The sequence below is a fragment of the Mesocricetus auratus genome, unplaced genomic scaffold, assembly GCF_017639785.1.
Source record: "Mesocricetus auratus isolate SY011 unplaced genomic scaffold, BCM_Maur_2.0 Super-Scaffold_100007, whole genome shotgun sequence".
NCBI lineage: Eukaryota > Metazoa > Chordata > Mammalia > Rodentia > Cricetidae > Mesocricetus > Mesocricetus auratus.
In genome coordinates, this window is record NW_024429191.1 from 28,320,857 (window position 1) to 28,335,514 (window position 14,658).

The 14,658-nt window shown below is 43.2% G+C and overlaps 1 pseudogene; it reads left to right on the forward strand.

Annotated features, from left to right (window-relative positions):
* The first annotated feature begins 49 nt into the window (after window positions 1–49).
* Window positions 50–311, forward strand: LOC110341204 (annotated as a pseudogene).
* Window positions 312–14,658: the final 14,347 nt, after the last annotated feature.

Sequence of the window (14,658 nt, forward strand, 5' to 3'; positions counted from 1 at the left end):
GAGCTGAAACTTACCTGCCTGGTTGCACTAACCAAGTTGCATCTGTAAGTTAGGAAGCCTGGATGCACTGCTTGCAGTGGAGGATGAACATTCAAGAAATACCGGGGAACTGGGCAATGGTCACTGAGCAGATTTGACTCTTCTCATTCACACGCTTCACTCTGCTCCTTCCACAACCATGTCAAACAATCGCAATAAGGCTGAGATGGAGAAATTCGATAAGACAAAATTGAAGACAGAAACACAAGAGAAAAAAATCTCTGCCTTCAAAAGGAACAATTGAACATGAGAAGCAAGCCAATGAATCATAAGGAGGAAAGCGCCACCAGTGTGTACTGTATGGTCCACACTCGGTGCCGACTTATCTTCCTTCTTTTAGCTGTTTAGTCTTGTAAGATGCATAGGTTGAATCATGTTTAAGTGACTTTGCTGCCCTGTTCACAGCAAAGAATCAGAACTACATACAACAAAATCCTCCTCTGCCTCTCCAGCCCATCTGCCAGTCTGGGTGACAGGGTAGGAAAAGAACTCACTTGTTGATTAAGGAAAAAGTTGGGTGGGAGGTGGTGAAACAGAGAGTAAAAGTCAAGATAATCCAAGACATCCTTCAGGCTGTAAAATGCCATTTGTTGTTGTTGTTCAGATTATTGGAATGCACAACTTTAAACTGCAAATTAAAAGTTTTTGGTTTGGTTTTTGGTTTTTTTGAGACAGGGTTTCTCTATAGCTTTGGAACCTGTCCTAGAACTCATTCTATAGACCAGGCTGGTCTTGAACTCATAGAGATCTGCCTGCCTCTGCCTCCCAACTGCTGGGATTAAAAATGTGCACCACCATCACCCAGCAAATTAAAAGTTCTTAAAAAAAAAAAAAAGAAGGGAGGGAGGAAAGAAAGGAAGGAAAGAAGGAAGAAGGAGAAAGGAAGGGACGGGGAGGAAGGAGGGAGGAGGGAAAAGACAGAGGAAGGGAGAGAGGAAGGCAGGAAGGGAGGGGGAGGGAGGGAGGGGGAAAAGGAAGAATGGAAGAAGGAAGAAGAAAGGATGGGGGCAAATGAAGTGACTGTGAAGATCAGGGTGATTGTTCCTAAATCTGATGACCTTTGATGGATCCCTGGGACCCACACAGTGGGAGAAAAGAATCAACTCTCCAAAGTTATTCTCATACCTTACACTGTACGCACTACACTGCGCACACACACACACAAATTAATCAATCAATGTAATTAAAATAGGCGGTAATTAAATACACAGAAGATAAACTTCTAAAATAATTCAGATGATGAATTTTGAATTTTTTAGTTTCCTGGAAGTCACAGGCCTGAGTTTAATTTCATTCTAGTTGCTATAGGAAGTCATTGTCACCACCTGAAATATTCCACGGTAACATGCAAAAAATGCTAATTACACCCTCCTCCACCATTAAAGAGCTAAGTGGTGGTTTTATCCTCTCCCTGGGCGGCCAGTCTGTGCACATCCCTTCCCTAGTCCCACTATGAAAACACTTAAATGGTGCTTTTTGCAATCAACCCAGCTTGAAGCAACAGCTCTAGAGTTGATCTGCAAGCTCTTAGATAACACCTTACATAAACTCAAATGGTTTTCTGCTGTGGAAACAAATGAGCGAGTGTGTGTCTCTTAGAATCTTTCTGTTTGGATATTTCATTCTCCAATTTAATGGGGGGGTGGCGGCTAAGTAATAATAAAACTGATACCATACCTGAAACACTAGCAAATCATTTCCTCTCAGATGACTTTATCTTTCATACCCTATCATCCCCAGTAAACAGCTTTAAAATAGATGCTTCTTCAGTTAACTCTAAACAGAAATTGACATCTATTTACTATCTTCTAGATAACTGGAATAAAAACACAACTTTGATTGTGTCTAATTGATGACTTTCCCAGAACTCCAACCCAAAGAGAGATTGTTGACACAGTCTGTCTAATAATACCCTTTCTGTGTTTCTGTGTTCTATAAAGAGATTATTTAAAATCACCTCTAAAACCGAAGTGAACACTTTCCCCTACACTGTCTAATTGCTGTGCCTAAACTGAGCATATGGGGACTTGGGGTGGGTCTACCCCTTGAGATCTCCAAGCATTTGTCTGTTAAAGTGTACTTTAAAAACAGATTGTTCTGTTCAGGCATCTGTGACCAGCAGCATTTGGGAATTTGCCCATGATGTTTGATGGAGGTCATCCAATCTGCCGGTCACCCACTTCATAATTCATTGTGACCTCTTTCCTCCAGGTTATCCTTGAAGATGGATATCTGGCACATCCTGGACATCAGTGGGCCTTGAGTTTTGGTCCTTCTAGCCAACCCCTGATCTCATCTTCTTCTATCTCAGCCATAATGACTGACCTAGCCCTAGAAGATGCTAGGCAGTCTCCTCGGAGCTTTGGGGAGGTTTTCTCCTAAGTAGCCTAAGCAAAAAGTGGACTCTAAGGTGATATCTATTTCACCAATGAATAAAGTAAGGCTTTGAGATTCAATCATGCTTGCACATCATTTACTTAGTAAGGAGCAGATCCGGGACTGAGAGTAAGAATACTTTGGGGCAATAAGAATGCCGGGCTCCATAGTAACTTGCCTCTTAGCCAGTGTCATTTCACTCTGACACTCTAGGAAATGACAGATATGGTAGATTTCCTATGGTCTTCTATCTACTTGCACTGCTGTGTTGAACCAACAAAGCATTTTATTATCAGGACCTAAAACACCAAGAAGATAATTCTCTTATCAGTACCAACCATGGCTTAAGATGTATCTGCCATGGGAATTGTTCCTACAGCCACTCAGCATATGAAATCCTTTCCTAAATATGGGAAACTCCCCTGCCCAGATTAATGGCCTTGTTAAGGGTCAGGGACTAAAAATGGGATGCTTACCTTTCCAAATTCTCTTGGAAGCATACCATGGGGACGTGGTCTAGAAACAGCAGAAACCCAGAGAATGGGAAACTATAGAATCTATAGTGAGGATGGGTGATGGCTGTAGGGAAAAGGGACCAGTCAAAGAAACACACCCTGAGCAGAGCCAAAGAAACACACTTTGGCCCTGCAACCACAACCAAAGAAATGTACCCTGACCCTAAAACCAGTGCCAAAGGAACACACTTTGTCCCTGGAATCAGAGTCAGTGAAAGAAATGTACCCTGGCCCTAAAATTGGAGCCAAAAGGCTAAAAAGGACCATAGAAAGAAACACACTTTGGCCCTGAAACCAGAGCCAAATCTGATCCTAATCCTGTGTAAAAAAGTAACCAATCCCGGAGCAGAGCTCTAGCCAATCTGAGCTCAGCACTGAAATAGGACCAATCCCTACTCTGGAAAAACTTCCCCAACCCCAAGAATCCCTATATAAACCCTGTGTATGTTCCGCTTGGCTGGTCCAGCTGTCTTCCAATAAACACCTTTGGATGAGCTTCGGGGGAAGAGTGAAGATCTTCTTTTGCGGAGGCGACAGAGCAGAGGCGACCCTGGGCAGAGCAGAGCAGAGCAAGCAGAGGCGACCCTGGGCAGAGCAGAGCAGAGCAAGCAGAGGCGACCCTGGGCAGAGCAGAGCAGAGCGAGCAGCGCTGTAACACTTGCCTGGGAAACCTTCCTTGGCAGAGCGGAGTTGTTACACTCTGCTCCTGGCTCCCTGCTCTCTGCTCTCTGCTCTCCAGGAGCAGAGCTGAACTGTAGCAACTTCGCCCGAGAAACCTCCTGCCTAGCAAAACTGCTACACTAGGCGAACATCCCCAGCTGGAAGACCCTGTCCTGCCGGAACGGAGCTGATACATCAGAGAAGCCTTTCTCTGAGGCAAGGCTGTAAGCTGCCAAGCTTACTGCAACCTGTGGTGGTCCTTGGCTCCCGAGCTCCAGGATACCTTTCCACCTGAGCTGTGTAACACTGAGTATTCTGTGACTCCCGAGTGCCAGAATACCTGACCCACTCCTGTTCCATCCTGTCCTGACCCATCCCGACGAAACGCTTACAATGGCCCTTAAAATGCCCCATGTCCTGGGAAAGTATGGACAGTTGTATCCACTGTGGTGAGCAACTGCCATGTTGTTTGTAGTTTCTGTGGCCAGGGTTTGTCCCCTATCCTAGCACTGGGCCTGTTTGTTCAGTTTCCCTATACTTGTTCTGAAACATCCAGCCTTCCTCCAAGCCACAACCCCACTGTGGACTGCCCAATAGCCTTTCAACACATTTCTTCCAAGGTTATAATAGTCAGGTTTTGATGATTCCTCTGAAGGGAGGTAGAAGTCAGGATCACAAAAGCCTGACTTCTCCCTGATTCCCTTGATGATAACTTCACTAAGGAGAGGCAGCAAAATCTCATTTTATAATAAAATCCAGAATCTTGAATTTCTGCGTTCTTAGATAACACTATCTATTTAGGAGTAAAGGTCAATGCTAAAAGAATTCTCATTTCTATCTACATGACTTTAACAGCTACATTTACAAGGCTTGGAGATGCCACTAACAGAACCATGTGACTGATCTCATCAAGGGGAAGGATTTGAGAGGAAATACAAAATATCCTGGGGAGGAAAATATCATGTCTCTAGACTAAAAAGAAAATGTTCACTGAATACTAAAAAAGGTGAGGATATTTCTTCAGTGAATAAGGCTTTATAGAAGAAAACATTCTTTAAAAAATGAATGAAAGCTGGGGTGCACAGAATGCATAGGCTTTGTGTTTACTTCTAATTTGATAGTCTTCAAGTTTGCATGTCTTCGTGTACATGTTATAAAAGAATACTTAAATGTTTCCTATCCAGAATAGTGTCCCAGCTACTTAGACTTGAGTTTCTGGTAAAATAGTTTACCCATTCAATGGCTTTCATGAATTAAGTATTTCTTCAAGCTCTATAAGTATACAAATGATATTGGCTAGCTTTTAGAATACCAACGGTGCTGTGCAGACTTATAGGGGGAAAAGTCATTAACAATCTTGTCTAGCTGTAAACTCTGGGAGCTACAGAATAACTGGTCTGGCAAGATATACCCATGGGTAAAATAGTGGCTTGAATGTTATAGGTGTTAACCAATCACATTCTGATTGTGATTAAGCCCTGCTGTATATTAGCAAACACATGTCTAATACTGTAAATCTGGTCAAGAAACCACAGTGAGGAACTCACAGTAGAGGTGGACATACTACTATTTTTCTAAATGGACATAGCACCAAACTTCCTCCTCATTTGTATCTCTATACCCACAGATTAGTGTAGCTCTCAGTCATCATCAGAGAAGTTTCTTGATAGAGTAGATGGTGTTCAACACAGAAACTGACAGCTGGTCCAAGTGTAGAAAATAATCACAAATAAAACAAACATATCACAAGTCATCCTCCCCAAGGCTCAGCAAACATCACAGAAGGATTGTAAGAGCCAGGAGTAATTAGAACAGTGTCTTCTAGACATGGCAGTACCACTGTACTCGTGAGCTCACAGCAGCTGCCGTTGCCTGCACAAGACCTGTACAAGCACAAGCTAGTCTACATGGAAAAAAGGAGGGACTCACGAGTCCTTACCCCTAACTGAGAAGTTATAAATAGATTGTGGCTTCTGGGAGAATGAGAATTGATTTTCTTTAAAGGTGTGGTCCCTAGTTAAGTAAACAATACTCCAGAGGATGGCCTAGTCACAAATTGTACTAGATGGGTTATTATAAAAGGGGGTGAGCATGCAGTTGGGAGGAGGCCTGGTGGTAAAGAGTAGATCTGAAAGAAACTTGGAGGAAGATTGGGAGTAAATGTGATCAAAATATATTATATATGAAAGATGTGAAAATCTCAGAGTTAGTAAAATATTGTATTTTTAATTATTAAGACTGGCAAGTCCTTCAGGCCTGAAAACTCCAGGCCAATGGGAAATGAATTCTTGACAATGCTCACAGCACAGGTGACAAGAACTGAGTGGTGAAAACAAAAAGGTGGGGAGCCTGCTGCACTGACCCAGAAGGGCAAGCGACATTTAGAAGGACCTCAAAGGAAGAACATTAGAAAGCTGATTCTTAGCTAATGTGTCATCAACCTTGTTTTACAGGCCACATGTACCTGTATCTACTTCTTCCATTCCCAGGATACTCTCCCATCCATTTCTTTTTTGAAGATTTATCACCATAAACACCAATCAGCAGTTCTCAACCTGTCAAAGGAACCATTCACAGGTGTCGTGTTAAGACCATCAGAAAACACAGATATTTATATTACAATTCATAACAGTAGCAAAATTACAGTAATGAAGTAGCAACAAAGGTAATTTTATAGTTGGGGAGTCACTACAATGTGAGGAACCATATTAAAGTGTTGCAGTATTGGGGGGGGTGAGAACCACTGATAGACACAATCATGGAGGGAGCTCAATGCCAGATGCCTTCCTCTCCACACTCACAGAGAAGAGGCTCAGCAACTCAGGCCTCCTTGTTCTAAGGCTTCAAGTCTGAAACCAATGCTTCAAGGAAATAAATGGCACCAACAGCAGCCAGTAGTAACTGCACAACCAGTATCTCACTGCCCCAAGGCTCTCCCCTCAGTTCCTACTTCCTTTACCCATAAGTCCTAGCTGTTTACTACCTTTTCACAAACTTAATCCTCCAGTATGTGTTGTGCTCTGAGAACCTCTCATAGCTTCTACCACCATAGCTTCCAAAGCCTCCCAAACACTTAGTAGCAAATTATTTACAATTAAATCATCTTATTTAATTCATTGCAGCTGAACACTTAGTGAATGTTTTAGGACCCACAAAAGCTCTCATATCAAGGTCACATCCTCCTTGCCAAAGACCACCAATTCTTTTTCCACTCACCACTACCCAGTTCCCTTTTTGGCTTTGATCTTTCCCTTCACGCCTTCATTCCCTCATCTGAAAACAGAGAGCCTCAAACCCAAAGCAGTTATTTTACATAGGAATTTTGAGCCATATCTAGGCACTAGTTAATGATGAGCCTTTGAAAACCATTAAATATAATGTTTTCAGGTTTGCCACATATAGATTACTGAGCTGGAAAATGATGTTAGACCTCAAGTATCTTTGATTCAGTTTTATGGACAATTAAGCTGAAAGTGGTGCTGGGGCTTGAGAAATCAATTAAATTAAATGTATAGAATAGAGTGTCCATCCTCAACAGCTTGTAGCTTCTAGAATTTCATGCTCAGACTCCATGCACAATACGAATGAGCCAACAGTGTAGAGCTATAATGAAGAACAACTCAGCTGCCATGACAACTATATATCAAGTGCTCCATGAAAGCAGGACCAAATCCACTTTGCTCATTGCCAAATCCCCAAAGCCTGACACACTAGAGCAAGTACTGTTTAGACATTTTTTTGAATCAATGGATATCAGACATAGGCTAAGCACTTTATCTACATCGTTTCGTTTAGTTCCATCAACAGTGTGGCAGATACTCTCATTTATAGACAATGTGACTACAGAGGCACTGAGTGGTTAAGCCAACTGGAGGTATAAAGTTAGGGTGACCTAAATACAAGCTCGGATAACTCCAAGGCTTAGGTTCTTAAGCTCTGCTCTATAGCTCATCCCACACCACTGCCTAAGGGCCAGCCGTAATAAAGTGATTGATTTTATGAAATACTTCATTCTAAGATCTGTTTTATTTAGGGTCTACACTTTAAGCAATGGGGATATGATGGGACCAAGTCAGACCCAATCCCTTTCCTTCACTTGTTTTGATGGAGCAAGGCACAGTTTAATACACTTCTGCTATGGCCTCCAAATGTGGCAGGAAAAACTAGTATGGCTGGGGCTGGGAGTACAAGTGAAAGACAGGGAGGGTTACAAGCGGGGAATGATGCGGAAGCCTACGGGATGAAGAAAGTGTTGCCAAGGCTATAAGAATCAGACAATGGATGACACTAGAAGAAACCATCCTGAGTGAGGTAACGCAGTCACAAAAAGAGAAACATGGCATGTACTCTCTCATATATGGATTTTAGACATAGATCTGGGGAGTGCCAGCCTACAATCCTATGGCCAGAGAGTCTGGGAAACAGAAACTTTATTTAGTGGCTGATGGAAGAAGAGGCAGACTCCCTTGGTTAAGTACTGAGCTGAACTCAAGAAAGCCAGTAACAGAGAGTGAGGACTGATGATCAAAGGGATTAAGACTGGGCTGGTTTAACCCCCAGAAACAGCTGACCAGACAAAGGTTAACTCTTGAATCCCAGGCATCAGCCTGGGAATCCAGCATGGGACTGATCAAGACCCCCTGAATCTGGGTGTCAGTGAGGAGGCCTAGGGAATCTATTGAGCCTTGGGCAGCAGATCAGTACCCATCCCAAGTATACACACGGACTTTGGACTCCCATAGAACAATGTGAGGTGCACTCTCACCCTGAACTCTTGGGGAAGGGTCTAGGCCCTGCCCTATATGAAATGACAGACTATGCACACCCTCATAGAGGGCCTCACCCTCCCTGGGGAAATGAGGGGATAATGGGGGGGGGTTGGGAGGAGGGCACGGGAGGAGGGGAGGGAATGGGAGAGGGACCTGGAACTGACTTGTGAAGCAACCTCGTTTCTTATCTAAATTTAAACTGGAAAATAAAATTTAAAAACAAAAAAAAAAGAATCAGACAAAGGGACAGAAACAGCACAGGGAGAGATTGGCACAGATGAGGAGCAGCAGGGTGCTCAGAGAGGCTGGAATATGGGGGATGAGAGTGGGGTAAGTCCAGAGACTGCATTTCTGTCTATTTTCCAGGTGGAGTTGCTGATGACAGATGATGGTCTTCTGTCTTAGACAGAAGAATGAGAAGACCCAGTTGTGTGGCAGGAAGGTGCAGCTCCTAGGAGAGTAGTAGGTGAATGTTGGTGAGCAAACCTGGAAAGCAGAAATCGGAGAGGAAGTAGCAGTGGGAGAAAGTTGTGGAAGACTTGGCAACCCAGTGCAGTTCTGTTACTGTGTAGTAACTTCCTCAGCTCAGCCCCACCCAGGCACTCAATTTCCATCAGTAACAACTCAGTCCTTCACCAGACAGGGGGACTCCTAAATGCCACTCTCTCCAATTTGAATCGCAGTCTCCTTCCCATGCCTATTTTAAACACACGGGTCTTTTTTGGATGGAAGCCAATGTTAATCCACTTAATGCCCTTCTTCTTATAGTGCTTTTGACTTTTTCAAAAGCATTGTAAATTGCATTACTATTGCATTCTCAGAAAATGCCTGAGAGCTAGGTTAGGCAAGTCATGTTATCTCCAAGAGAACTAAAGCCTACAAGGTTGAAATGAATGACAGAAAATCACCTACTGAGTGAGAAGCAAAACTGGGCAAAAATCCAGTGAAGCTCCAGCTGCCACACCTATACTCTCTGCCTGATACTCATCTAAGTCTCACAGGGAGGATCACTCCTTCCACTTGAACTACACACATATGCATGCGCGCATGTGCGCGCGCGCGCGCGCACACACACACAAAGAGAGAGAGAGAGAGAAAGGTACCCACTGGAAAGAGATAGGCCAACACACTGAAACAGACAATCAAACACATTCCCAGAAAAGCAGAATGACACAGCATATACTCTGAAAAAAACCTACAAGAAAAACTACTCAGAGTCAGGCAGGGCAGTGTACATCTGTAATCACAGCATTTAGGAAGCTGAGGCAGGAGGACTGTGAATTAAAGACCATACTAGGCTATATAATGAGACCATATCCAAAAAGAAAAAAAAACTTTTCCAAAATACCCAGAGAAATACTAACACATAAAAAGACAGATAAAGTGACATTCACACAGATACATGTAAACACAGGCACTCATACAAACACACACATACAAAAATAAAAGACACAGAGGAATACAAGTATGCTAAATAACAGTTTACATTTCGTCAGTCCAGTGCTGAAAACCCTGTTTTCCTCTGTGATACTCTATCAATGGGCACTGTGGAGAGCATTCTAGCCCTGACTTTGTTCTGGGAAGAGCAATATTTGCCTTGTGAGCCCAGTAATTCCAGCATGCTCAGTGGAAGATGATGGCTCTTAGTAGAACTGGCATGTGGTGATCTCTACAGCACTCGACTTACTGATCAATCACTCAATACCCAGTTAGTGCTGAGATGTTCTCAACAGCTGCCATGCTTATCATGAGAAATCAAGGATGCATTGTAGCCATCCAGTTGGGTTCTGATGACCCCATCTGGCATCTGAATCCCTATTGCAACTGTCACGTTTGCATTAAGAACATGCTATTTCAATACCGACGCCAGAGGTCTGGGCTGCCACCAAGGACCATGTTGGTGTCCCAGGGCCTTGCTGCTATGGAGACCAAGCCAATCTGAGTGGCCTGCTCAGTCACAAGGTGCCAGAACTGGGCTGCTGCCATGGGCCATGTATGGGTCTGTGGCCCAACAGTAGCCAGCATCTGGGTTGATGTCCATTGCTGGTATTATCACAGGGGTCATAGGAACCATGCCTGCTGAAATCCAAGAGCCATGCTGAGCCACCCCTATCCCCAGGATAGCTGGTCTTGCCCCTCACTGGACACTACAACAGGAGAGTACTGCCTCCCCATGGGAGAGCTGATGCCAGCACTTGGAAAAGATGGGTCCATTCCTCAACAAAGGTATAAGAGAGCTGGCCTTGATGGCATAAGCCTAGGAGAACTGGCTCTGCCCCTTACTTGAGGTGGTGGTTCCAAAGGCCCTGACTGACCAGCTCAACTGCCACCCCAACCCACAGCCTGGGTCTTAGGTTGACCCACCATAACAACAGCCCCATCTCTGACTCAATGGAATGCATGAAGGACTAGTCCTACATAAAGATAACTGCAGGATCTCCATGACGAGGCAACAGCAGGATGTCTAAGAGGAGTTTCAATAAGGGCCGAGTGATAATGGTGTGTCATAGGCCTTGAATCAGACCAATGACTCATTGCAATGAACATTTTGGTGGTGGGGCTGATTGAACAAAAAGGGGTGTACTGCATGACACACCACAGTCCTGGAGGCCGCTAGAATGAATGAAGAGTTGTCAGAAAGAAGAAAAGAGAGGTAGATTTCTTTGTTTTGTTTTGTTTTTTATTAATTTTTGAAAGGGCAAACTATAGGGGTCAGAGGAAGATATGCAGGGACTGAAAGGTGAGTGGTATTGAGGTGTATGATGTGAAATTTTCAAAGAATCAATAAAGAATTACGTTTAAAATTAAAAAAATACCTGTAAACTGAATTCAACAACACATTAAAAGACCATTTCATCATTAAAAAAATGTTATTGATTTCCCAAAAATGAAAGCATCTGATCCTGGTACAAAATGTTGTAATGGATCTTTGACAAGAGGTAAGGAGAGGGAAAGAACAGGTGTAATAGAGGGAAGGAATTCAAACTGTGACCTTTCTGGGCTGTTGGACAACAGACACAATGAAACCATCTTCAGCCTCTTCCTTGTACACTCCCTGGTTAGTTCAGACTCTCCTTACAGAAAATTTACTGAGGCACACTGGGTCATGTCCACAGATCCACTCTCTTGAAATTCTACTGTGGTAGAGCCCCAGTTGAGAAGAAAATTTGCTTACTTGGTGAGACCTGCAGTCAAGAAAAGCCTTCAAGCCTTCAGCTCGAAGTTGGTGAATAATAATAAGGCTAAGATAGTAAATATTGATTGTATTCCTTTTTGCAATAGCAGAATTTAGGAACCACATTCTAGGCAGTGACATTTGAAGAGAAGCCTATGGATAGAACCTTCTGAGGACATTTTCTTTTCAACCTCTAGACATAAATGTGGGAGACTGTGATGCACAGAGCATCTGCAATCCCCTTCCCAGCCTCCATAGGCTCTGGTTCCAATTATCATCATGGGGAGAAACAGAACAAGAAGTAATAAGACTCAGTCAGAAACACAAAAATACACTCAAAAACAAACATACAGAGGGTGGGATGGGGGGTTGGTAGTGGGCATGGGAGGATGGGAGGGAGAGGGGACTGGGATTAATATGTAAAATAAGATTGTTTCTAAATACATAATAATAATAATAAAACATGAAAGGAGGGACACCATGACCAACATACAGAGACATGCAAATTATTTCATGCATACCCTCCCTTGAATCCAGAACTGTATCTGATTAAGTCAATCCATAAATATGGCAGGGGAGGCACGAGGTTATGTGATGGCTGCCTATTTTCTTTTTTCTTTTTTTTAATTTTATTTTCCAGTTTAAATTTAGATAAGAATCAAGGTTGCTTCACAAGTCAGTTCCAGGTCCCTCTCCCATTCCCTCCCCTCCTCCCGTGCCCTCCTCCCCCCCCCTTATCCCCTCATTTCTCCAGGGAGGGTGAGGCCCTCCATGGGGGTGTCCATAGTGTGTCATTTCATATAGGGCAGGGCCTAGACCCTTTCCCAAGAGTTCAGGGTGAGAGTGCACCTCACATTGTTCTATTGGAGTCCAAAGTCCCGTGTGTATACTTGGGATGGGTACTGCTCTGCTGCCCAAGGCTCAATAGATTCCCTAGGCCTCTTCACTGACACCCAGATTCAGGGGGTCTTGATCAGTCCCATGCTGGCTTCCCAGGCTAATGCCTGGGATTCAAGAGTTAACCTTTGTCTGGTCAGCTGTTTCTGGGGGTTAAACCAGCCCAGTCTTAATCCCTTTGATCATCAGTCCTCACTCTCTGTTACTGGCTTTCTTGAGTTCAGCTCAGTACTTAACCAAGGGAGTCTGCCTCTTCTTCCATCAGCCACTAAATAAAGTTTCTGTTTCCCAGACTCTCTGGCCATAGGATTGTAGGCTGGCACTCCCCAGATCTATGTCTAAAATCCATATATGAGAGAGTACATGCCATGTTTCTCTTTTTGTGACTGCGTTACCTCACTCAGGATGGTTTCTTCTAGTGTCATCCATTTGCCTGCGAATCTCATGATTCCATTATTTTTTTCTGCTGAATAGTACTCCATTGTGTAGATGTACCACATTTTCTCTATCCACTCTTCAGGTGAGGGACATCTAGGTTGCTTCCACGTTCTGGCAATTACAAATAAAGCTGCTATGAACATAGTGGAACAGACATCTTTGTTGTATGAATGGGCATCTTTTGGATATATGCCTAAGAGTGGAGTTGCTGGGTCTTGTGGTAGGTTTATTCCCATTTTTCTGAGGAATCTCCACACTGATTTCCAAAGTGGCTGCCTATTTTCTTAACACACACTTTTGGCAGTCATGGTGGAGGAAAACTATCTGCCATGTAAGTCACATGACTTCTCTGAGACCACTGTGTTTCAGAAGACTTTCAAACAGGAGCTAATGCCAATACTTCTCAAATTATTCCACAAAATAGAAGTAGAAGAAAGATTTCCAAATTCATTTTATGAGGCCACAGTCAGCCCAATGCTCAAACCATACAAAGATTCAACAAAGAAAGAAAATTACAGACCAATTAATTACCCTTATGAACATAGATGCAAAAATACTCAAGGTTCTAGATATCAGCAAACTAAATAGTCCAGTTTAAAAATGGGGTACAGATCTAAACAGAGAGTTCTTAACAGAGGAATCTCAAATAGTTGAGAAACATTTAAAGAAATATTCAACATCCTTAGCCATTAGGGGAATGAAAATCAAAACAACTTTGAGATTCCATTTTACAGTGTCAGAATGGCTAACATCAATAATGCAAGTAACAGCTCATGCTGTTGAGGATGTGGAGCAAGGGGAACACTCTTCCATTGCTTGTGGGAGTCTAACCTTGTACAGCCATTATGGAAATCAATATGTTAATACCTCAGAAAGTTGATAAACTACCTCAAAGCCAGCTATACCATTTTTGGTCATATACCCAAAGAACACTTCATCCTATCACAATGGCACTTGCTCAACCCTCAGTGAAACATTGTGGCTTTATTCATAACAGCCAGACACTAGAAATGACCTAGGTGTTCCTCAACAGAACAATGAATAAATGAAATGGACTAACTACGACCAGTTGTTCCCGCGGGACCACTTAAAACAGGCCTTGCATCCGGGCCTGTGTTCCAGTGCCTGTGGATTGCCTGGGAACTGCACGGAACTTCCAATTCCGGCGGGAGCTAAGCAACCCAGATTCCAGGTCTTCTCTCCCACCAACGAGACCAGGAAAGCAGTGGATCCAGCAAAGGGACCAGAGGACCAGGAGGGAATGCTAAGCACCCCAGATTTCTGCTCTTCTTCTCCACCCATGGGACCAGAACGAGGACGAGGAATAGAAGAACTACCAGATTATTGGACTTGCTAGCACCCACCAGAAGGGAACTCTGGTCCCCTAACAACCAAACCAGTAAGGGGTTCTTTCTGCAGCCACTAGAAGAAGAGATGGGAAAGAGACAATACAAAAACACACTCAGCAACAGAAAAAAAAATATGACACCACCAGATTCTAGAGACTCCACACCAGCAAGACTCCAACATTCCAATGCAAATGAAGCAGAAGAGAATGACCTTAAAACCACCTTCATGAAAATGATATAGGTCCTAAAAGAGGATATAGTAAAATCCCTCAAAGAAATGGAAGAAAAAACAAACCAAAAAAATGCAAGAAATGGAAGAAAAAAACAAACCAAAAAATGAAAGAAATGGAAGTAAAAACAAACCAAAACATGCAAGAAATGGAAGAAGAAACAAAGCAAAAGATGCAAGAAATGGAAGAAAAAAAAAGCAAAAAAATGCA